The following is a 26,580-nucleotide window of genomic DNA, read 5'->3' as shown; positions in this document are numbered from 1 at the left end:
GTAAACTACTTACGGAGAGCTGTGAAGCACTGTGAAGTGGTATATAAGTCTAAATGCTATTGATATTGCAATAGTACAGCCCAGACATAGGTGAACTGCAGGCTAACATTGGTTCGTCCCTGAAAATTTCTTGGCCAGCAATTCCATCAGTAGAGTAACTTTCATATGTGAATAAGCTATCAGATAGCCTTTTCAAGGCTGGATGGAGTCACTGAAGCAGTAGGCGTGAGCTTAAATGAACTCCAGAAGATGGTAGAAGACAGGAAGGCCTGGAGGAATGTTGTCCATAGGGTCGCGATGAGTCGGACACGACTTCGCAGCTAACAACAACAAAAAGCCTTTTCAATGTATTGGCTCTTTTCATCATTCACATGCAATGCTTTTCAACTAAATGAATTCACACATTCACTTGTTTCACTGGATCATTCAATAATGATACTCTTCACATGTATGTATGGCCTGCCACTAGGAAAGACTAGGAAAAGATTTTATTTTCCTAAAATTATAAGGTATCAACCTGGGATCTCTGGCCAAGCTACCTATTTTCTAACATTCTATGGTCTTATCCAATCTGATGCCCTCCAGCTTCCAAATTATTGGCTAATAATTTTGGGAAATGAAATACCACTTCATCTGTAAGGTAATTGTTAGGGGAAGTTAAGACTACTCTGGCTTGAAGTGGATCTCAAATTTCATTAGAGCGCAGTATAAATGACTTCAAAATTCTATCCCCAATTTGTGGGCTCAGAAATTGGATAGTTATTTTGCCAATCTTCTTCTTCTTCTTCTTCTTCTTCTTCTTCTTCTTCTTCTTCTTCTTCTTCTTCTTCTTCTTCTTCTTCTTCTTCTTCTTCTTCTTCTTCTTCTTCTTCTTCTTCTTCTTCTTCTTCTTCTTCTTTCTTCCTCTTCCTCCTCCTCCTCCTCCTCCTTCAGGACATTCACACCTACACCTCCTTGGGGCACATCCAAAGTAAACTGCACAAAAGCATTCCATGCATGAAAATGTTTCTGAAATTCTCTTCATTTCTGAAATAATTTCTCAAGCAAATTCTTTTTAGTCTGCATGACAGCAAACACTGGAAGATGTTTCTGCTCTGTGGTAATTCAGTTCCTAATACTCTGCCTCTTTTCCAAATGCAAAGATAGGGTTTTTCCCACCGAGATATGGTTCCTTCTCAAATGGTATTTTCTTTCATGAGAAAATATTGCTGTTTTAGGAGGACAGAAATAGTTAATCCACTCCACAGATTTAGCAATTTATCACAGGCTCCCATGAGATGTTGGAAGAGACTGTTGTTATCTTCTGGAATTAACTACATCAGGTTTAATATGTTTTCTAGGCAATTGGGATTATGCAAATTTTCCCTGGCAGAAGCACTTTGCATATCTGTCCTTATATGAAATCCACAATATGGCAAATGATAGCAATATAACAGGGCATGTTCACATGAGTCGCTTTGACCTTCCTTCCCCTTCTTTATGTTTGTAAAAAGCCAGAGATGCCCAAAGGTGAAATGCCAGGAAGAGCCAATGTTGAATTTTTGACTGAGGGCTCCATATCGGTATTAACTGCTGCATGTCAAAAGCTTAACAGCTTTCTTTTCAACCTGTTCTTTTACAATCCTCTCTACTAGGACTTAGTGGTTCCTTTTGCTCTTCCCTGTTGTCAGCCCTGCTGAACTTTTCTCTCAGGTAAGCCTTCTTTTTTGTTCAGACCATCAAACTACCGACATTGGGGGAAAATTTGTTATTCTACCCTCTAATAGAATAGAATAGAATAGAATAGAATAGAATAGAATAGAATAGAATAGAATAGAATAGAATAGAATAGAATAGAGTAGAGTAGAGTAGAGTAGAGTAGAGTAGAGTAGAGTAGAGTAGAGTAGAGTAGAGTAGAGTAGAGTAGAATAGAATAGAATAGAATAGAATAGAATAGAATAGAATAGAATAGAATAGAATAGAATAACAGAGTTGGAAGGGACCTTGGAAGTCTTCTAGTCCAACCCCCTGCTCCATTCTCTTCTTAAAAACTTCCAGTGTTGGAGCATTCACCACTTCTGGAGGCAAGTTGTTCCACTGGTTAATTGTTCCTTGCTTCATTGTACTTCAATTCCTTTCATCTTCTTTCTATAGTGCTCTTTTTCTTTTTCTCACTCCCATCTCTCAGTAATTTTCTTTTCTTTCTCCTCCCACCCCTACAAATTCTTTCCCCAATCCCTGTTTTTGTTCAATCTGCAAGACGAGGTAGATGCACACAGGAGATGAATTGCTGATACATTCATTACAGAAATCTACTCCTTTTCCTAAAAGCTGAAGACACAGAGTACAAGTCTTCTCCCTTGATCTTATTCTCACAAGAATGAGGAATGAGGCAGGTTAAACTGAGATATGGTGCCATTCCCTTTATTCCACAGTTTTGTGAGGATCAAACCTAGATCTTCTTAGCCTCTTTCGAACAGCTAAACCATAACACCAGAAATAGTTGAGAATTAGGTTAACAAGGCTGGATGAAAGACAGAAAGACAAACAAGTTTAGAACTGGCTATGCCTGGGTTTCTTTCAGACTACATAAAATACAGTTCTGTTGGCCCATAAGCACATGGTTTTCTAAAAATATTTCAACATGGAAAATCCTTTTTCAATCCCAGGCTTTCCTTTCCCTCTTTCAAATTCCTGGTCTACAAATTGGTGTCAACCAGAGGTGCCAGAGATCTGTAAAGATTAGCCCAGGACTCACAATTATTTAATCACAGTAGCAAGAAAATGATTCACCCCTAAAATATGTCCTTGAAATGAAGAAAATAGAAGTTGCACTCACATAACATGGAGGGACAATGTGAGGGTGTCTAAGCAGCAATGGTGGGGAAAATGAAATTGTGGCTGTTAGAAATCAAATTTTCCCCGTAACCACCAGATGCAACTGTCAGGAAAGAAGGACCCAGTCTTAAGGTGAATGGACCCACCACCTCTTTGTCACTAGGCAATAAAATATTGTGACAAATGATTTTCCCTGTTTGTCATTTGCAAATGAAGTCACTTATTAAAGGGATTATTTGGTCTCGATGGCACTTCTGTAATGGGAAAGAAAGGTGACTATTTAAATTAATACAGTGAGGAAATCTGCCTTGCCTTTTTCCCCCAATTTTTTTTCCCTAAGAAAGAGCTGTCCGTTTTTCTCTTTTCCCCAGGTTGCTGCAGAACTCCTTGCCAATTTGTCTTGCTTGGGTGGTTGAGCCTTCTGTGTTGTTAACCACTGTGGTATTCTATTACAGCTCTATTTCATGATCCCAAAGACTCCTGACTATCCACATTTCCCATTCTAAAAAAACATACTGGAAGTCACAGAAGCTCAAACCTGAACATTTGGAAGTGTCTTCTTTAGATTATCTAGTTTACCCTTTGCTTAATGCAGGATCTGCTAAACCATTTAGATGGCTACCCAGCCTTTGAAGACCTCCAGTGAAAGAGAACATACTGCTCCATGAGGCGACTATTCTATTGGTTAACAGCTTTTAATATTTCATCGGAATCTCCTTCCTTTATTTTCCACCCTTTGGTAATCTTCTCTCTCCTCTATATGATAGCTATTTAGATATCTAAAGACCCTATCATCAGTTCTCCCACTTTTTTGTTCTGCAGTATAAACAAACCCTAGTAGTCTTTTAACTATTCTGTATGGGATACAATTTCCAGCACTCTCAATAGCCCTCTTCTGAATTCATTTCATCGGCCAATGGAATTAAACACAATTGGACTGAGGTTGATGAGAGTGGAACAATTATTCACTCTAGTCTGCACTCGATGTGCCGGTTAAGAGATCCCAAAATAGCATTTACCTTTCAGCAACTGCACCATACACTGCCACATGTTCCACTTGTACCCTACTAAAATACCCAAATCTTTGTCAAAGCTAGGTGTGCATCGTTGGTATTTCCTTGTTTTTCCAAATGTAGGTTTACTCTGTGTTCAATTTCATTTAGTTTATTCAAGCCTGTCTTGACCTTTTTCATTTTTTTTCTCTTCTAAAATGTTAGCCATAACTTCTAGTCATAAAAACTTGCGAATCATCTCCTCAATCATTTCCCACCACTTTATTAATAAAAATATTGGGCACCACATAGAGTCCTATCACATTCCACATGATAAAACTGTCCAAGCTGAAGCAGAGCCATGTAGAAATGCAATAATTCAGCCAAATATGAGTCCACCTAACAGATGTATTGGCCACCCCATATTTGACCATTTTATTAATTAGGATCAAGAGAGTCTATAATGAATATCTCATACATTTCCTCTTAATTCCATTGAAACACAAGAAAACCCTGGAGGTTGATGACAATTGGAGAGATTATTTTACAATGAAGAAAGGACCATAATGCTTTCTCCAAGGCACCACACAATTACACAAGGCACGAGCATCACATTCCACCTCTTAAGAATTTATCCAAAATTCTATTTTTTTCCCTTTGGGGAAGAAAAGATCAAAAGCAAATTCACATCTATCAAATTGAATGGGTACTGACAGAAAAAATGCAGGAGAATTTTTCTTTGAAGTTTACAGTCAGCCATGGATCTCTCTGTCAACAGTTTCTCTAATTCGCAGTGACATTTAAATGATCTTTCACTCCTCTGAGCTTTGCAGGAAAGCATAACGAACAAGCCATAATGTAATAATACTGCTTTCAATGTATTTAGGTTAATCCCCAGAGACAAGTAGTTAACCTCCCTCCTAAGAGGGGAACTCAGGAGCCAGGTCTACAGGTTGTTGATGCAATGAGGAGATTGATCACATCTTTGGATGATGAAAAATAAAAAATGTAGAATATACCCCTTTTAAAGAAGTAGATCCTGAGAGGATTTGTTCACTTCAATATGTTGTATTATTGAAAAGTTGTTGTACTTCAAGGCAAAAGTCTGGATAAAATCCTGACTTGTATTGAGTAGCCTGAGGATGCCAAGGACAACATTAGATTTCAGCTGTGCTTTTAGCATACTGGTCAAAATCTGCCAGAATTAGCTGGGCCTGACTTTACTGTTAGCTGTATCATGACACAGCTGCTGGTGTAGCCTATTCCTTCTCTATCTTCATCAAATCATTGTACAATAACAGCAATTCACCACTGAAGGCCTGAGGTCGGTTAAAATTATTTGGTGATAATTCTGGCACGTGGAAGATTGCAACCTGGGATATAAAAGGAATAAAAAGTAAAGATAATTAATTAACTGAAACAAAGGAGAAAATAAATGGCTGTGTCTAAGAGAAAGGAGTACAGTGTGATAGATCTGAATATAAGTGGTCTGATCTTGTACAATTATTGGATTTATTTTTTTTATGAAAGCAAGAAAATTAGGTCATATGCGCACTGCTATGTTGCCCCATCATGAATATGGGCCACCAGCACTTTCTGGAGGATAAGAGAAGACTACCTTAGCTGTGACCTACCAGCTTCCCTCACTGTGAGTTGAAAGTAGTGTTTTCTGATTTGTATCAATACAAGCGCTGTCCTATTTGCATGGTGCACTTCATTTTGTTCCCGCCAAATCCCAGCAGTTTGATTGGATGCTGCACAACAGCAAGAATTTTGCTCTGTAAAATTATTTCACTACACACACACAAGCAAACACATAATTTAACTTTACATATGCATTTGTGTTAAAACAGATTTCTCTAAAATGGCTTGTGCCAGTTTCTTTAGAGAAAAGCAATAAAATGCTTAAAAGCCCTATGATTTGAATGGGAGCAATGCACATATGCATTCCCAAAAGAAATGGAGAGAAGAAGCAAATACATGACAGAAGAAATAAACAAATGAGTGAAAATAAATTAATTAGTGTGGCAAATACCTGCCTAGCGTTCAGCAAACTATAAAAGAGTCAGAAGCAAAGCTCTGGCAGAGGACTTTTGTTCGGGGCAGGATTCCCCCCACTTTTCTCAGGCCGACATATGCTGTGACACATGGGTGAGAATCTCTGCGAGTGGGTGGACATTTAACATTTCAAATCAACAAAGCTTTATTATTGCTGGAATTCAGAATGCTAGACATGCACTGCAAAAAATCTAGCTGCTTTTCAATCTGACAATTCTAAAGGAGAGAATTGGGGACGGGTGTTCCTTTGCATACATAGATATCTAAATTTGGTGACAATGGACATACACAAACACACACACACACACACACACATATGCACGTGTGTGATTTTGTGTGTGTGTGTGTGTGTGTGTGTGTCTTGAGTATTTTTTTTTATGCACCATGTTGACCCAAATATGGGGAGAAGAAATCTTTTGCCTGTATCAGCCAAAACTAGGGCCATCCACAGGCAGCTACTGCGACAATCATTTTTATATTAAATTTGGATTGCTAACAAAGAATTAAAGGGAGACTGGTATAGCTATTGCAAGCTGCTTTGCTGTCATCAGCCAGCCACACCCTTCTGAGATTCGAACCTGGGCTGCTTGCACATTAGGCAGCTGTGTTGACCTCTAGGCCACAGGCTCTTTCTCACTTTGTCAGCTGTGTCAGGGAGGGAAGAGACCAGGGGAGGAGATATGTCTTGAGTATTTTTTTTTTATGCACCCTGTCGACCCAAATATGGGGAGAAGAAATCTTTTGCCTGTATCAGCACAAACTAGGGCCATCCATGGGCAGCAGTCGCTAGTTTATATATATATATATATATATATACAGTATATAAACTAGATAGATGATAGATAGTCAGATAGATATAGATGAGAGAGAGAGAGAGAGAGAGAGATTACACTTGAATCTGACATTTTCTAAAATGTCATTATTTCCTTACACCAAGAGAAAAATAACAGAAGTAAACGCAAAAACTAAGGAGAGTTTAGTTTAAGTATGCCAGAGAAGTATGCATTTTCAGATGCAAAAGTGTATGAGAGGTAACCATGAGTAAAATTTGGAAAGTCCAATGCATCTCTACACTCAGATGCAGAGATCAATTTTTTTTGGGGGGGTGTGTGTGTGTGTGTGAGAGAGAGAGAGAGAGATTAGTGGACCACTAAGAATCATATGAATGTATCCAAGAAAGAATACTGCATAATTGTGGATTTAGAGAAATTGTGTAATAATGTTTATAGGCTTGAATTATGGAATGTTCACACTGAAGACTGGTTTAGCAGCATCTAGAAGAGAATGAAAAAAGTCTACATCAGTCATGGAAGCATGAATTACTTGTGGCCTGTGTGTCTATGTCGCACACATGTATCTGTACAGATGCTGCTATGACCATCATCTTGCCGTTTTTTTACCTGTGGGTCTGCTTGTATTTTGCTCTTTTATTATCTTCTTTTTTGGTCTTTCTCTGTGCAGGAATAAAATCTTTTTAGGTCCTGTTGGTATCAATGGATGTATTGTCACTGAATTAATAAGAACTGAAAAAGCTTACCTTTGGCTGGATTTGGTCTACCTTTCCCTAACAACTGTATGCATTCTCTTTGTTGATTTTTTTTAAAAAAATATACAGGTTTTTAAATGCTGTGATTAGGAAGGTATTTATAGCACTAACAACATCTCATGTTTGATACCTCCAAGGCAGATGGGTTTTTTCGCAGGACATTGCCAAATGTTTGTTCAGCCAAGAGGAATCTTGTTCCAACTCTTTACCTACCTTCTGCTGAAATATTTGCCAGGCAAATATTTAATAAATTGATAATTTAACTATGTACTGTAGTTGTTTGAGGTCCTCTCACAATAATTTATTTTGTAATAGAGGTAAGGTCATGTGTGTCTATGATGATATGGACAACTTTAATATTAAAAAATTACACTGATCTTAAGTTGATTTACTTTTTTTATTGAAAAGGTTTACAGTACATTTTATCTTTAACAAAACAAAACCCCTCCCAACCCCCTCCCCTCTTCCCAACCCTCCCCAACACCTCCCTCCCTCCCCCTCCCCCCTCCCCGACTTCCCAGAGCTAAATACAAGGTATAAAAGTAGAAACAATCATAATCTACCATATGCAAACAACAATAAGCTATTAAATCTATCGCACTTATAAAATGACTACAAGTTGATTTACTGCCTTGATTTTGTGGAACCGTTCTGAGGTCAGACTAAGCAAGATGCAGAAGTTTGTGCAACCATCTGGATTTCTTTTTTGTTTCATAACAAAATTAAAAATCATTGTGGGAGAGTACAGTTAGTAACAGAACGTGTATGGTGGGGGGAGGATTTGCTTTAACAATTTCTTCTCCAGCATTTTCACTTAATGATGCGACTGCCCATTCTCCTAGTCTGAGAAATCAGATTAATCAGGCAGGCCTGTGAAGGTGCTGGCACCTTGCATAGAATTGGTTACAGATTGGAGGGATGCCAGTAAATTAAAGTTGCAAGGATGACATTCTGAGAACATAGTTCACAGGTTTAGATAAAATATTAATTTATGGATGAAACTGTTCTACTGCACTACCAAAGAAGCAGTATGCTGGCAAAACTGGTGGATCAGAACACTGAACTAAAGATCAGAAAAATGGGGATGACTCTTATGGGGGAAAACTGGAACCAGTAGATGAAATGAAAGCAATCAATGATTTTCACAACATGTCTGTCTGTCTGTCTGTCTGTCTGTCTCTCTCTCTCTCTCTCACACACACACACACACACACAAACACATATTTCATTTAGTGGCCATTTCACTTTCAATTTAAGGAATGGATTGTGGTTGCTAAAGAAGGACAGAATTTAAAGAACTTAAAGAATCAATTTAAACTGGTTTTAGGTGGATTTTTTACTGCAGTTTATATATCCTTATGATTTACATATACTCTCTCGTTTATTCACCCTATATGTTGAAAATATATTTAGAGAGTCAGAATTGGAAGAAGATGTGTGGCTTTAAAGCAGGGGTGTCAAACTGCCGGCCCGTGGGCCAGATGCGTCATGCCAAAACCCTGCCTACCCCATTGCCAGCAATGGGAAAAAAATGTCATGATACATCGCGAGACATCACATGACATTGCAAGTTTGACACCCCTGTTTTAAAGGGTAGTTTTAAACTTCTACTATGCTGATGACAGTACTTGGATAGCTGAAAATGTAAATGATCTGCAAGCTCTAGCAGTGAAAATCAAAGAGTACAGTGGAAAAATAGGATTAAGATTAAATATAAAAAAGATCAAACTAATGACAACAGATGCAGCCACCAGCCTTAGAACTCACAGTGAAAATACTGAAGTGATGGGTAGTTGCCAGCCTTCCCAGGGAAATAAAAAAGAAACATAACTGGATATGCTATTTCTACTTTATTTAAGGTTACATTAACAGAATCTTGCAAGTCTGGAAGTACAGATTTCCAGCTGTCACCTATAACAGCCTGATCAACTAGGGCAGGTCCTTCCTAATTTTTTTTTCTCTGGTCCTTAAGTAACTGTGGGCTCCTCCGTCTTTTGTCTGATCATTCCCTAAGCAGCATCTCTTCCCCTCATGCCTCAAAGTCATTCCCACATACCACTATAATAGTAAAGGAACCAACAGTCAAGAAAAAATTGCATAGTGTGGCAATTGGTAGGGTGGCAATGAAGGCTTTGAAAAGATCTTGAAATACTTACTGATACGCCTATACCTATAAAGATCTGAACTATGCAGGCTATGGTTTTCCCCTGTGACATTTAATGGAAGTGAAACTTAGACTTTAAAGAAGCAGAATACAAAAAAATATTGTATTGGAAAAGCCACCTGAGATTGCCATGGTTAACCAAGAAAACAAATACATGGATCATAAAACAAATCCATAGTTCTCACTCTGTTATATTTTGGACATGTTATGCAAAATCTAGCTCTCTTGAAAAGTCAATAATGCTGGGAAAGGTGGATGAACTTATTTAGAAGAGATGGATGCCCTCTTTGAAACAGTGAAGAGCTAGGTTGGAGCAGATTATGTCAATCGAATTATTTACATAGTGTTGTAATTAACTAAGAATATTTTAAATCTAATTCCTTTGACCTTCACATAAACATCGTCATGACAGCCAGCTTGATGTAGAGGTTAAGGCAACAAGCTGAAAACCAGGAACCTGTCCCAGGAATAAATCATCTAGCTAAATTTGAATCGGTCACTTTTCACAGCTTTAGGAAGAAGGCACTAAAAAGTTATTTCCAAACAAAGGCTGCCCCAAAACAGATGGGACTAGTCCAGACACCTACAGGGATTCAAGGTTGAGTTGAAAGAAAACAAATCATAGTATTAAAGCTACTTGTTGAAAAACCTAAGTGAAATCTTAACTTTTATCCCACAGCTGCCTTTTCACAGTACCCTTGTAAATGGCCACACAATCCTGCACAAGTCAAGGTAGAACACAAAGCCATAAGAGGAAAGAAGAAAGGAAGAAGAGAAGGAAGAAGAAGGAGAAGACTTATTCTCTGACAACTATATTCTCTACTGAACTCAACAGATTTACATCTCAATTGGCATTTCAAGGATTATGCGTAAATTAAGATATCTTTGTTGTCAGAATAGCCAGAAAATACATGATGCCTCTCTTAGTGCAGAATGAGTTCCATTGTGTCCAAAAAAAAATCATCACCATTGGAGGCATTTCAAATGAACTTAACTAAAAGTGGAGAAACGAGGAGAAACAGATCAAATAATTCTGTAGGTTACTATTGAAATGAGCATTGATATTTTCATTAAGCTGTTAATATCACAGAGAAATAAATTGATGCAATATTAACAACTGATTGGAAATAAGAGCAATCCAAACTTGTGTTTTATTATAGCACAAACCTAAAAAGTTTTTGCTTAAAAAGTTGCTTCTAACATCAAAGAAAGCAGATATGCATAGAAATAAAGACTTCAGACCTTAAAATTAATAGCTTACCTTCCTCGCCCTGTTTATATTCTTGGAAATTTGGGACACAAACTTCCCAAATGAAGTATTTTTGTACTCTCTCTGTTTCCTGTACATATTCAGATGGCACAAACACTGTAAATAATTACAATCCTGTCCTTATAGGGGGAGAATGCAGAGAAGCATCTCCAAATGGACCTATTCTTTCAATGGAATATTATTTTTTTGCTTCTGTTTTTTTATCCTTTCTAAGCCAGATAATAAATGCTTATGAACCAGGTGTTGTTCTCTAGCCAAGGAGAAAATGCTTTTTGAACTTTGATTTGCTTGGTCTTCATAGTATGTTTTTCTTCGTGCCAGGAAACAGTGCAATCAGATGGTAAAGGATGGTTGCCTGCTTGTCCACCAAGTAGAGGTATCTACAGGGAGATTGTCAAAAAAAAGTCAAGATGGTGATCACAATCTTGAGATTGAAGCTCCACCCTTATTAACATGTGCCATGATGGAGAAGATTGGGCTTTAGTTCAGATAAGATGGGACTAACTAGAACTGTCAATAGAGCAGGTGAAATGATGTCAAAAATCAATCCAGCCCATGGCATCATGATTATCTTTGGACCAGAGCATCTCCAATCCAGTCCAGAATTCTTGAAGAAGACACTTCTCCTCTTGGGCTTTTGGAGACCATAACACCTCCTCTTGATACAAAGAATATATGCATCTATTTTTATCTGTATCCATTTATTAAAATATCTATGAGGGAGAGCATCGGAAAAGAGAAGGCAACATGGGGTCTAAGCCCCCTTAACGGTTTCCATCACTCCATAAAGAAAGAATGAATCCAGAAAGAAGTGATTTTGGTCCTGGAAGCATAGAAGCCTTCTGTTTACAGAAAACTCACTCAAAGCAATCTTCAGTGCCATGGACTTTTTATCAAGGTCACAAGTGAACACAGTAGTGCTGTAGTCCCTTGGTCTTTGTGCAAGTCCTGTGAGGGCATGGCTTGACATGATAAAAATATGCTGTCCTCCTAAAGCAAAGAGAAAGAGCCTGACTGGAAAAAAGCATCCAAGTGCAGCTGCACAACACGGAGAGTTCAATGCAAGGATTCAAACCCATCCTTCATGCTTTGAAATTCTCGTATCTGAATGATTTTCCCATTTGGGTTTCCCAGAATCTCTTCCCTGCCTTTCCCCCCTTCCATCCCATTGATACAGAAACTGACAAACTTGGGAATGCTTGCGTTAAAATCTCCCAAAAGATAGAATTTGAATTCCTCTCTTCAAGAAGCACTGATGTGTAGAGGAAACAAAACGAAAAACCCAGGCAATGAGATATGGGGGAAGGGCAGTGGGAAGCCTTTAATTGCTTTGAATAATTAATTCAGTAGGTTTCATTTGTTTTCCTCTAATGTTTGCTTCGTTAATTAGAATCTGATTCTAAACCCACTCGTTGTTGCACTTGGTTTCAGCTTTTCTTCTTAGTTTTACGGCTTTCGGGTTTCGTTTTATATGGCTCCTGTAGCTTTAGTCATTGAACTTTCCTGCCATCAGTGCTTTTTTTGTAAAAGAAAAAGGTGCCGGAACTCACACATGTCATACAACCTGCCTTGCCTACCCTACAAGGTTCCATCCAAAAAAGGTGCCGGAACTCCATTCTGAGCATTCTATGACAAAAAAAGCCCTGCCTGCCATAGAGTGCTTCTGAGTCAGTCCTTCTCAATTGCTCCTTTCCCCTAAAGGCTGTTGATATCTCGAGTAAGGATTTGGAGTGGCTTATTGCCAATACCTGCATGAACAATTGCAGTCCTCTTTCTCTCCTCCCACACTCAGTCTGGTTCCAGACACCCTCTTTCTGATTCTAAAGTTCCTGCACCCATGAGCCACTGCCTTCCTCCCTCTCCCTCTCCCAATAGGCCCACCTGCAAGATGAAGCCTCTGGTCCTGGTGTCCCAGGCAACACTTGCATCTACGTCCCACCCCTCTGTCCGTATCCTAATGTGTGTCTCATTCCTTCTTCATCTATCTTGGAGAGGCACTGGTGCAGAAACCTCCAGATTTCTCTCTATTGTTCTGAGAGAGCCTGCACTATCTTGCAATTATGTCTGGTCTCCCCTTTCAGCTTTGCTTTATATTATAGCAGGTTGGGCTTACTATAAGTAAAAAAAACATAAAAGACTTTTTAGCCATGTCTGAATCAGCATAGAATTCTTCCCATCTGTTCATCTTTATCCTGCCTCTATTGTCTTAGCTTTAAGTCATAGCAGTTGTCTTCATTCTCTACAAGATAAATGTCTGGAAATGTAAATGTAAAGAAGGGACTTTTTATCATTTATGGTGGACATGTGATAAGGCAAAGAAATATTGGAGTAGGTTTCATATATTAATGCAGAAAAAGAGCTTTGGTGGAGCAGTGGGCTAATGCCTCCTTAAGTAACACCAGCTGCCTGCAATTAGTGCAGGTTCGCATCCCACCAGGCTCAAGATTGACTCAGCCTTCCATCCTTCCGAGGTAGGTAAAATGAGGACCCACATTGTCGGGGCCAATTAAGCTGACTTTGTAATAATGCCGCTTGGGGTGTGTGTGTGTGTGAAAGCCCTAATAAGCAGGCATATACATAGAATGAAGGCTACTGCTAAGCTTGTAAGCCGCCCTGAGTCTTCGGAGAAGGGCGGGATATAAATGGAATTAAAATAAAAAAATAATAAAATAAAATAAAAATTCTTAAGGTGAACATAAAGATTAAACCAGAAACTTTCCTTCTGGGCCTAATGGAAAAAGAACTGGGGGAAAAATGGAACTCCGATTTTACAGTATATATGGTGACAGCAGCAAGACTGCTCTATGCACAAAAGTGGAAGGATGCCTTGATTCCTACCATGGACAAATGGTTACAAAAGCTGATGGAATTAGCAGAGATGGCCAAATTGACTGTGTTGATAAAGGAAAAGAACATAAGTACTTTTGTTTCTACTTGGAAACTGCTTCTGGACTTTGTGCTTGGAAAAAAATGATATCATGATTTTGGGTTTTACCAGTTAGACTGATTTGCCAATACAGAAATGGCTAGTGCATAGTACTATAAAAATGTAAAAAGTTGAGATTTGATTTTAATGTCTGATTTTACTTCAACAGAGAGAGTTGGAAGTCAATGCCTTTTGCTTCTTCCCCCTCTCTTTTCTTCACACCTTTTTTGTTTTCCCTTTTTCTACTGTTGTCCCCTACTGTTTGCTTTTGTGTTTTCACCTTTTCTGTTATAAATGAATAAAACTAATAAATTAGAATACAAGATAAACATATGACAAAGCCTAAAAGATGTTAGACATTTTGAAGTGCCTTTTTATATTACAGGAATAAGGAAAAAATGCTACTTGGATATGAGTGCAGGTAAGGATGATTTTAGGACTGTTCCGATTGAGAGCTGAGGGTGAAATAAAGGCAATCTCATGTCTGAAGGAAAGAGGCTGGCAAGGACAATTGGGTCCTTTTCATCTCCTGCTAAATTGTCATTCCATGAGGAAAGTGGAAACTTGCCTGATCTGAAATGTTGGAGAATGGCTGGCTGCTTTTCTACCAACCTGCAAGCTCTGACCCTGGCATGCTGCCACTGTCTATGTTCCCACCTCCTTTCTCTCTAGCACAAGGATCTGTACAAGCAGAAACCTAAATCCATCTCTGCTCTTCAAAGCTTTTTCTGCTTCTTTGCCCACATGCTGTTATATGTTTCTCTGGAGGGAGGGGGAGAGGGAGAGAAGGGGGGGAGAGAAAGAAACTGGGAATCATTTTGCCCACAAGATTAGGTGATCCTGCCTGACTGGTAAGACGTAAATTGTGCTCATCTACTGCAACTTCGAATCATCTGCTAGCAAAGAGTGGGCTTCTCATATCCTTCCTTTATTTCATTACATTTATTATAGCTGCTCACTCCAGCAGACTCTAGGTGGTTTACAAATATAACACTACATTAAAACAATTTAAAACTTAGGCCAAATCAAAACAAGACAGCTGGGAGTTAAAACAACCATTAAAAAAAATACATGACAGCTCCCCCCCCTCCCAATTCCAATAATGCTGGTCTGAGAAAGAGACAAAGAAAAAAAAATAGCCACGGTTACTTCTTACTGAGGCTCTTTTCAAGCTCTGTGTTGATGTTTCCTCATTTCTGAGAGAGGAAATGGGCTGCAAACATCTGGATAGTCACTAGATGGGAGCCAAGAATGAGAGTATCTCTTCACTGCTACTTAGTAGGCTTTCTGAACCCCAGATATAGTGGCCCTCAGAAAGACCAGCCACCATGATGTCATAAAGATTGATGAAAGTCTTGGCATCAGTTCTGAAGCCAAAGTGACCCTTGTGAGTCACTTTGCATATTTGCATTGTGATGTCACATGCAAGTACCGGTATATAAGGAGTAGAATTTTCATCCCAGATGTCCTGGTGCATATTTCACCAACTGTCCACCCTTTACCGCCTATATTTGAGAGGAATTGAGTCTGAGGCTATGTTTTGCCAATTCTCTTATGAGAAAAGTTCTCTTTAAGGCCACAAATGAGAACAGAGCTTTCTTAGTCCTTTATTATCTTATTCTTCTTGCTTACTCTAAGGGGAAAAAACAAAAAAAACAAATGGCTTAATATTTTTCTAAGACTTTTGTAATGTCACTGAAAGTCTCTCAGTGCTTTCCTGTTTTGTTTTGTTTTGTTTTTTGCCCTCTGCTCTCAGGACAAGTTTGAGAAATGGGGGAAAAGTAGAAAGCAGCTGCAAAAAAAGCCAGTGATAGCCGTGGGGGCCGAAAGGTCTCTCTTGTGCCCAATTTGGCTGAGCTTCCAGACAGCATTAAACAATCAAGCAACGACCACAAAAGGCCCGGTTGTTCCCAAAGATTTATCGTAAGAGGTCAGAATAGTTTCACTCATTACTCCTCTGCACTTTATATCGGGCATTCCTTTCTAAATATTTACTTTATTGTTGCTTTTTGCTGTCCTGTATTAGATATTAACTGCCCTAGGAGGCAGATGATATTTGCATTTTTCTCATTTGATTTCAGATCTTCGCCCTTTCTGACGGAAGAGTAAGAAGGACCCGAAGCATGACTTTTATGGATTTTATATTAGATTGTAGAGGTATCTGGTTTTCACTTATTTGTTTATGTGATTGATGCATAGACATTCATAGAAAGGATAAACAGAAAAAAAAGGGCAGAGAAACGAAGGCACAATTTGCCAACTTTACAGAAGTTGTAATTGCATTTTGTATACTGTGAATTGTATTTTATTGTGTTCTTCCAGTGATGGAAGAACTCCTTCTCAAAGAAAGGGTTCCACCTTCCTTGATACCACCAAATTTAGGAACATGCAGTAGTTGCAGGGAAGAGAAGAAGTTGCAAAAAAAAATCTACCTAACATAATATTGGAAGGCTCCTTTCCCCATTCCAACACACACACCCCCCGAAGTGTATCCATCTTATTGAATAAGCTGTTCATCAATACTTTTTAATCTTCAATAACATCTGCTGCGTCAATAATTTATTTACATAATTGGATCTGATGAATTTCATTCCTTGAAAATGACAGTGAACGTGGAAAGGAAGGCTGAATTTCAGTGTGTTAAGCTGGCCGGGGTTTCATCTGCACTTATTCCTCACTTGAGACTCCATATGCCTTAGTGCTGAGGAGAGGCATTTCACTGGATGCATTAGAATTACCTGGCATTGATCATTGCCTTTGGCAAGTAATAGACTTGATTAACTAGAGCATAGTTTAATGGGCTTTTTAAATATCTGATTTTCTCCAGGGTGAAAGGGAACTCTACTGGCATTTTTCTCTGTTGTATTTTATCCAATTCTCTAGGTAGTTATATATTTTATTCCATCCTGTTTTTGTGTGGCCTTAATAATATTTTTGACAGTGAAGATCACCATTCATTACAATGTATCCCAAGGTAGTTATTCCCCCTAACCCATATGATATTTTAATGAAAGAGATCACAGCCAATTACACATTTTGGAAGACAGAACCCGTTCGTGGCTTGCTGGAGGACAAGCTCCTATAAGATCAGAGGAATTGACACTACTCAAAAAACAAAAAACTGAAGCAGAATTCATTTCATAGGCATTCTAATTCCTTCATCATTTTCAGAGATCTAGTCGATCTGCAGGCAAAATCATAAGACTTCACCCAATGAAGGTTGAGTGAAACAAAAAGAAAAGAGAGACAGCAAAGAGAGAGAAAAGGCTGAGAGACAGAATACTCACTAGCAATATCATGTATACGGATATGTTTTACAGCAGTTTATTCATAATTAAGGAGCATACAATAGTGGGTTGCAATGTTATACAATAGGAGTTCAATATTGATGATATGGAATAATATACATTACTGAGCCCATTGCAGATTTTATAGCATTAAATTGATATTCCATGTTGTACATCTGTACATCCCATGTATTTAGTTAATTAAGATACTTATCAGAAATAAATGTCCATATGTATACATGTAAACTATAATTAAGCACTATATGCTAATAATATTCAGAGTAAAACAGGTTAACTTACTATTATGCATAAAGTGCAATTCTAGACAGAATGTCAAAAGTGGAAACAAGGAGCATATAGAAAAGTAATATATTTCAACCATGCCTACTCATGGAAGAATTTTGAAAGATGAGTATAATTACTTAGTAACCAAGATATCAATATTCCAATCTTACCCCAATGCTGTAAGCTGTCATTTGTCCCTGGGGGCAAGTTATTAATATTGGTAACTAATAACAATTTCTCACCTGAGGTAAACAGCAAGCTGGACAGGATTTTCATCAGAATCACAGCCACATCATTAATAAATTCCCTTCAGTGCTGTGATTTGGATCTAAATCACAAACACTTCACTTTTTTAAAATATTTATATATGCAGATGTGAAGGTGTTTTGTGAGATACTACTGCATTGTTCATTGACACTCCAATAATCCCTTCTGTATTGTAATTTCAGCAGTCCTGGAAATAAATTTCTCTACCCCTCTAACATTATATCATCTCTGATCTTATCTTGGCTAGCAATTTTGTAATGGAAATCCAGAATTATTAAAGCAGAGGATCAGGTCTTCCAATACATTTTTTATTGATAATCTAACCAGGTTATCTCAGAAGGGGAGATGACTGTTAAAAATTGTTGCAGAAATCTCTCCATTGCACATGGTTGGATTTTACAGGCTTTAAATTTCCATAAATAAGGTAACACCTCAAAATTTCATATTACTTATGACCCAGCTGAAGAGTAAAAAGATATTCTCAAGTTCATTTGGATCACTTTTTCAGTAATAGGCAGGACTAAAAGAACAGCAGAGCTACAACCAAGACAACAATCAGATACAAAAAAATCTGAGACCACATCATAAATTAATTTGAGAAAATATCTCAGATGAGAATCTTCCCTAGACCTTGCAAAGATAAAGGAGAGAGAAGGGAAGCATATTCAGATTTGCAAGATTCTATTATTATTTATAATAAAACTAGTATTATCATTCTTATGTAAGTTTGTGTGTATATGCATTTGTGTGTGTGTGTATATCTGTAATTACTGTATGTAAAATGTGTATGTGTGTGTATGTGTGTGTGTGTTTATATATTAATATATACACTTAGTGTGTGTGTGTGTGTATAAAATTAGAGGCAGGAGGGTAAGGATCAGTCTGATTTCATGAAGTTTATATTTTTTCTGCTAGATTGTTTCATTCAAGTTTTATTACTCTGAAATGTAAACTACCTTGAATCTTTGGAATAGGTAGTATACAAACCCATCAGTTAATCAGCTCTGATGTTAAATATTTAGCATTTGTTAAGGCTTCATGAAAGGAAAGAAAATCCTGGATTTCTTATAGAGGGTCCACTGTTTACTATCCGAAATCCATCACAGGCTCCTTATAGGCTTATATACATACTGAATTTTGCACATGGAATGACAATAAGAAAGGGAACATTCATAAAAAAGGGAAATGTTGTAAAGAGAGAAAGGTACCAGTTAGAGATAGGGCTAGTTATAAATATATACTGTAGGCAATTGTGATAATTAGGACAGGGTTTAAGGGATTAAGGCAAAATCCTGTATTGGGAAAAATGACCTAGGTGTAGAGATTGGACTTGGGAAGCAAACATTTCTGTTGGATCACCATTTAAACAGAGGTTTCAGTTTTCAAAGCAGTTCTGGATCTTAAATTGTGCAGACAAATGCTGTGTTCTGGTGATCTTAACTTTTCAGACTTTACTAGACCAGAAATGGCTCATTTCTTTCTTACAGCTAAAAATCAAGTTTAACCTCCAGATTACAGAGGAACAAAGAGAGTTTTTAAAAAAATGGTTATGGAAATAATATGAGGCAATTCTTTTCGATTGGTTGTGAAGGTCCTTGAGTTATTGACAAAATCAGAGGGGAGGGACATCTTGCTATAGCTACTAACAAGGAGCTGGGAATAATTTCCTGAAGAGAGCATTTTGCTGCAGCTGTGTCCCCTCCAACTGCCTAGAATTTAAGATTAAACACAATTTCACAAAAGAATATTTAAGCAGAGCTATTATTGTTAAAATGACTGGTGGGATGGAGGGTAAGCTATTAGGGAAATGTTTACACAAACTGGATGTCCTCCAGGAAGAAGAAGACTTCATTTCTCAATACTCCACCCTTGAGACCCATGCCAGTCTTTCTTCAAGTGATGGGATTTGTGGTCCAAGACATCAGAAAATCTGTTTTAAAGTGGAGACCTCTATGTATCAACTCAGAAATAAGCCCCATGGAATTGAATGACAGCCCCCCCCCCACCAAATACTGATTCTTAAATCCCTTATTTCTACTGCCTGGCATCTATAATTTAAAGCTATTTAAAACACATGTACATAAATAGACCAAAATATGTCCAATAGTCAAGTAATCGGCAGCATAATCATAAGCATGCTTAATCAGCTGCTCCAGTATATTCCATGAGGTTTATTCCCAAATATTTATGTATAGAATGACAGCTTTGGGGGGTTGTTTCTTCAGCTTCTTCCTTTTGCAGCTGCGAGAACATTTCTTTGACCAGATCTTTATTCTTAGGAATTAAAAGATTAGGTTACACACAGACAAACACAGACACAAATGTGTATTAGGTTACACACACCTATGCAGACACACCCACACATGTCTGTGCATGTGTATATATTTATGTGTGTCTGCTTTAGTGAAGCTAGGAGAAAAAGCTATAACCTGGTGTCCTATTTTATTGCATATTCAACATATCTTACATACAGTACATGATGATGAACATGTGGAACTGGATTTTATGAATTTCAGGAGCAGCAGGTTGTCCAGAGCTGGAATCTGGACAGATGGCAGCAAATAATTTGATAATTTTTACAGCTCTTTGCCACCAGGGAGTGGTCAAGTGGATCCTTGCAGCCAAGATCTGGTAGCTGTATACTACAAAATCCCTTAGATATCTGTTTTAATGCAAGCACAGTTAAACAACACACACGAAAGCTCTGAGGCAAAACTCAAAAATGTGAAAGGATTGTTGATTTTTCTGTAAACATCATGATTACATGCCAAAGGAACACGATCGCAATGAGAAATTTTAATCCTGTTTTTTCTTGCTTAGATTCACAGCTACTGATTCCACCAACTTTTATAAATGATGGAAAAATCCACACAGATTCTAAAGTTTTTGACTTACAACAAAAGTGATGGAATCTGAAAGCAAAGGTTAGTGCTTAACATCACAATATCGATCCTGGAGGGAACAGTGATAACTTTGGAGTCTGGCATAAACTGAAAAGGTCCCAGGCAGACTAGAGCCTAGAAGCGCATGGTAAAGTTTGATAAGCATAAGGACAGGGTTAATAGCAAAGCAAAAAACAATGTGGCCCATGGGTCCTCTTATCTCTCACTTGGACCCTGAGAAAGAAGCCAATGTCTTGAGCTAGCTTCAAGTCTTGGCAAGACTAAAAGGTAGCTACTAAAAGTTGGCAACGCTTTGAGGAGAGGGGGTAGATAAAAGAGAAAGACAAAGAGGGGAAGGCTGCCATATTTCTTTACCTATTTGCAACATTTTTATTCTGTCATTTTCCAGAATGATTCCCATTGATTTTCATAATACTACAAAAAAAATGTGCCATTGCATCAAAGGTTCCCTAACACCACCCTACTGTATAGCCTTCCTTAAAGGACATCAGGCATGTGTTATGAAGCACTGAAGGGAAGGGGCAGCTATTCCCAAGTGACAGGGGATGTATTAGAAAGATATTGCTTCTGCTTTCCAAGCTCTCAACTGAATGGAACATTCATGGAACAAGGGTATGGGATGGACCATTTCTCAGATAGTTCTTGAGATATTTGACAGCCAAACTATGAAGGGCTGTGTTAAAATGAGCTCTTTGAATTGTACCCAGAAACCTATCAAAACCTTATGTTGCAGCTGCAAAATCAGTGTGCATGGTTAGAGTGGGCCAATGCATCTGCACAAATTGTAGTTTTGGAGCTATGTACCTGCAGTCATCCAGACTATTGATAATGGAAGTATGAATTATACTGTGAAGATTTTAGCTTACACAGAAGTAGTGAATATTGTTGCAGCAATGATGGCAGCTACCTCTGTTGTTGAGGTGCCCTCCAAAGAGTGGATAAGGGATTAAAAATAACATACGAAAGAGCTCCCTAATTTAGATAAATACTAATTTTCTATTGATGAAATAGCAAAGGAGTCCCTGTGGATTTTACTCTGCTAGTTGTATAGGGGTGGGTGCTCATCTTCATTTCAAGGCCATTGAGCCAGAGCTGTCTGAATACATTTCCAGGGTCATATGTACAGAGGACATCACGGAATGCTGTTATCTTCCCACCAAAGTGGTACCTATTTATCTACTCGCATTTGCATGCTTTTGAACTGCTAGGTTGGCAGGAACTGGCACGAGGGTGGGAGCTTACCCCACCACATGGAGCTCAGGTCTGGAACCTGGGCTGCTGGCTTTCCAGCTGACAAGTCCAGTGTCTTAACCACTGTCCCACTGATGAGGTTAGGAACTTTAAACTCCCAAGTATGAAAAATGTTTTTCTCTCAGATTTTTCCATTTCCTAGTATAGATGGAAACAAGACTAGTCCACCAGACAGTATATATATATTTGTTAAAATCCAAGATGCTAGTAGTTAAACACTATCAAGTTCTAGACACAGTCCACACCATTGTGGAACATATACTAAAGTTGCCAGGTAACATAAATGCTTCCTTCCTCTCTGTTGTTATTGCAGCAGAGCTATGATACGTATGCAAAGGTAGTAAATGTTGTGTACATAGTTGAGGTAATTTGACAGCTCGGCCACCGGCAACAGCAGGTGGCGCCAGTATGCACTCGGATTGGCTGACCAGTATTCAGCGGGATATTCCAACGTGGGGATTGGTCAAGAGCGCACCAGATAGAGTATTTAAGGGGCTCCAAAAGGGCTCCGTTTTTGTCTTGTTCGGAACTGAAATAAAGCTGAGTTACTGAGTCTCCGTTGTCAGCTGTTCCCTCACGGTCCAGACCACACTACATTACAGTGGCGACGAAGGTGGGATGGATACTGCTTCACGCTGAGCTGAAGCACTAGCTGAGTCACTGGGAAGGTGGAAAGAGAAAACTCTTCCAGGAGAAAATTGCTTCCCGCTGAAGCAGTATCCAGGACCGGGATAGCATGACACAACTCGGGCACATCCGCAAGTTCGATATCCGCTACCCTGATCACTGGGAGTCGCATATAGGTCAGATCGAAGGCTACCTCCTGGTAAACCGAATAACAGAAGGCTGCATGAAGGCGGCGGCTTTGCTGTGCCTCAGCGGTCCAGCCATTTATGATATAGCTGTCGGGTTGTGTAACCCAGATCCTGTCACAACCTTATCATACGCTGACTTCGCCAACAAACTGAGCCAACATTTCATGCCGAAGAGGTCTGAACTTTTCTGGTGGCTACAGTTAATCCAGCAGAACCAGCTCCCCGGTGAATCATCGACTGACCGTCGCGGCGATACAGCAAGCCGCTTGCATGTGTAAATTTCCCAATCTGGAAGACCGGATTCGAGATCGAATCATCTTCGGATTGAGTGATGAGCAGTTTCAACAAAAGATAATCGCTAAGCCAACTCTGAGCCTGTCAGAAGTCATAGATAAAATAATGGCCCAGGAGGCAATCAACCAAAAGAATACACTCAGACCCAGCAACAATTCCAGTGGATCTGTCCACCAGGAGAGCATTGCAGATGGCGGAGACGAAGAACCCGAAAATAAAGCAGAAATCGATGCCATACTACAAAGGCTTGAAAAATTCAAAGTCCGACGCAACAACGGTGTGAACCAAAAGAAACCAGGGGCAGCCAACAAAAACTCAAGATACCCGAGCTACAGTTCCAGAGACAATGACCAAAGATGTGACAGCTGCGGTGGGAGTCATCCAAGGGCGTCCTGCCGGTTCCGCAGCACAAAGTGCCAGTTTTGCGGTAAAAGCGGGCACATACGAGCCGTCTGCCACAACCGCGACCGCAACAACCTGAACGAACTTGACTCATCACCAGCAGGTACAGATAACCCACCATTCCCTGGCACTGAGCCCCCTGGGACCCTGCCACAAACAATTGTAGAAAGTATGGAAGTGGTGTGGCAGTCAACAATCCACCAGCTGCCTAAGCCAAAAATGAAAATTGAGATCCGTTTGCAAGGAATTCCTTTCAAAATGGAAGTGGATTCGGGTTCATCTGTCTCAATAATATCTTATGAGACATATTTATTGGTTTGTGGCCAGAGCAAACGGCGGATTCCCTTGGAACCAACCCAAATTAAATTAGCAGATTTCCAATGCGCCCCAATTAAAATGAAGGGACAGGCCACAGTATTAGTAGGTTATAAGGGGTTCCTGGGTCATTTAGATGTATTAGTAACGGAGGGCAAGAGGACTAATTTGGTGGGGCTGGATTTGTTCGATGCCCTGGGCATTTGGCTTGGGGGAGTTAATACCATCCAGTCCGGAAGCCTCGAATCTGTCTGCAAAAAATTTGCAGACATGTTCGATGGCGAACTGGGAAAATACACGGGGGCCCCCATTAAGTTAAAATTGAGACCTGATGTACTGCCGGTAAGAATCAAGGCCAGGAGGGTTCCGTTTGCTTTCAAACACAAAATTGAGAGCGAACTAGAAAAACTAGTGAAACAGGGAAACTTGGAGCCCGTGGAGGGGGGAGACTGGGAAACCCCCATTGTCACCCCTATTAAACCAATTGGGGAAATAAGAATATGTGCAGATTATAAGGCCATGGTAAACTGGGCCTTAAATCCTCATGCTTACCCGGTCCTATCGGTGAAACACATCCTCTCGGCAATACAGTCAGGCACCATCTTTGCAAAGCTCGACTTGGCGCAGGTGTACCAGCAAATTCCGGTTGCCCGCAAAACAGCTGACATTCAAACTATAGTGACACACAGAGGAGCCTTCAGAGTGAACCGCTTACAGTTTGGCATCTCCGTAGCTTCTGGGATATTCCAAAAGGTAATGGAAAGGACGCTGAAGGGTATTCCTGGAGTGTGTCTGTATTTTGATGACGTTTTAATTGCTGGGGAGTCAGAGGAAGTTTTAGCAGATAGGCTGCAGGCTGTATTAAGTAGATTCCATACTGCTGGCCTCAAACTTAAGAAGGAAAAATGCAGTATGGGAGTGGCTTCCACAGAGTTCCTAGGATTCAGGGTAGATGCACAGGGCATCCACCCCACCGACTCCAAGGTAAGAGCAATTAAGATGGCTCCTACTCCTAAAAACAAGGCAGGACTGCAGGCTTTTCTAGGGCTGCTTAACTTTTATCATTCATTTTTGCCCCACAAGGCAACTATTGCAGAGCTATTACATAGGTTACTGGACAAGAAAACCCCTTGGAAGTGGTCCACTATACATGACCAAAGTTTTAAGAGCCTTAAGCAATTGCTGTCCAGCAATTCAGCAGTAACTCATTTCATTAAAAAGAAGCCCATCTGTTTAGCATGCAATGCCTCTCCTTATGGTGTGGGCACAGTACTAAGTCATTTAGAGGAAAATAGAGAACAAAAGGCAATTGCTTTCTATTCCACGACACTATCAAAAGCTGAAAGGAATTACGCCCAGATTGATAAGGAGGCCTTGGCCCTAGTTGCAGGTGTAAAGAAATTCCATGATTACCTATATGGTAGAGAGTTCACCATCTTTACTGATCACAAGCCCTTGTTAGGATTATTTACAACGGACAAAGCAACACCACAAATTCTATCTCCCAGGATTTTAAGATGGTCCATGTTTCTCTCTGCCTATACATATAGATTGGTATACAAACCAGAGAAGGAAATGTGCCATGCAGACAGGTTAAGCAGATTGCCTCTAGCAGTAGGTGAGCCAGACCCGGCACCAGCAGGTCATATCTTAGCCATCCAGGAACTCCCTGAATGCCCTCTCCAAGCTAAAGACATTGCTGTCAGTACAGCAGCAGATAAAGTCCTAAGCAGGGTATTAGCTTGGGTAGCATCTGGGTGGCAGGAGAAGAGCCCGGGATCTGAGTTCCAAGCGTACTTCACGAGAAGGCACGAACTGTCTTCCCATAAAGGCTGCCTGTTATGGGGAAGCAGGGTCATGATCCCTGACAAACTAAGGAACAGACTCCTGGAAGCACTACACGAAGGGCACCATGGCGTCGTGAGGATGAAGGCGTTGGCACGAAGTTATTTGTGGTGGCCAGGCCTGGACAAAGCAATAGAGGAACAAATAGCGGGTTGTGACCAGTGTCAGAGATCCCAGCCAGAACAACCACATGCTTCTGTGCATAAATGGGAGTCAACACACTCTCCATGGTCTAGGGTCCACATAGATTATGCGGGGCCTTTCCAAGGTCAGCTATTCCTAGTGGTAGTGGACAGTTATTCGAAATGGTTGGAGGTGGTTCCAGTTAACAGCATGACCACAGCCAAAACTGTACAGGTGCTAAGGGGGCTCTTTGCTACGCATGGTCTGCCGGATGTGATAGTCTCTGACAATGGCCCACAATTCAAATCTGCTGATTTCCAGGCTTTCTTGATTAGGCACGTCACGTCCGCCCCCTTCCACCCGTCGACCAATGGCCTTGCAGAAAGAATGGTGAGAACAACTAAGGACACCTTGAGACGCATCATCATCGGTGATTGGCACCAAAGGTTGGCTCAATTCTTGCTAGCACAACACTCCACACCATGCACAGCCACTGGCAAGAGACCTGCTGAGCTGCGTTGGGGCCGGCGTCTCATTACCAAGTTGGACAGACTGCACCCTGATAGAGTGGCTGCTGAGGTGGAGCAGCCCACCCCCACCAGGGAGTTTGATATTGGCGAACTAGTGTGGGCCAGGAACTATGGCTCTGGGGACATGTGGGCTCAAGGGGTAGTGGTTGATAAAACTGGACCATTATCATACATTATAGAGGGGGAAGGGGGCCGCCAGGTCAGAAGGCACATCGACCAACTAAGGAAGTGGGCCCTGGAAAACCAGCATTGTGAGCAAGCCCTAGCCCTCCAATCACCACCATTGCCCCCAGTCACTTCAACACCACTAAGAGCCCCTGATATTTATCTTCCTGCTCCTCAAACTTTGGCAAGTAGGCAGAAGAGGCAAGAGGCCATTACGGACATGGAACCAGTCACAGAGACACTGGGCCAGGGTGGACAACCTTTGAACCTAGCTCACGAGGACAGTGGGGGCATAAAAGATCAGGGCCTGTCACCTGCCAGGTAT

This window comes from Vipera berus (genome assembly GCF_964194415.1).
Source record: "Vipera berus genome assembly, chromosome: 1".
Classification (NCBI taxonomy): Eukaryota; Metazoa; Chordata; class Lepidosauria; order Squamata; family Viperidae; genus Vipera; species Vipera berus.
Note: the sequence above shows the minus strand (reverse complement) of the source record.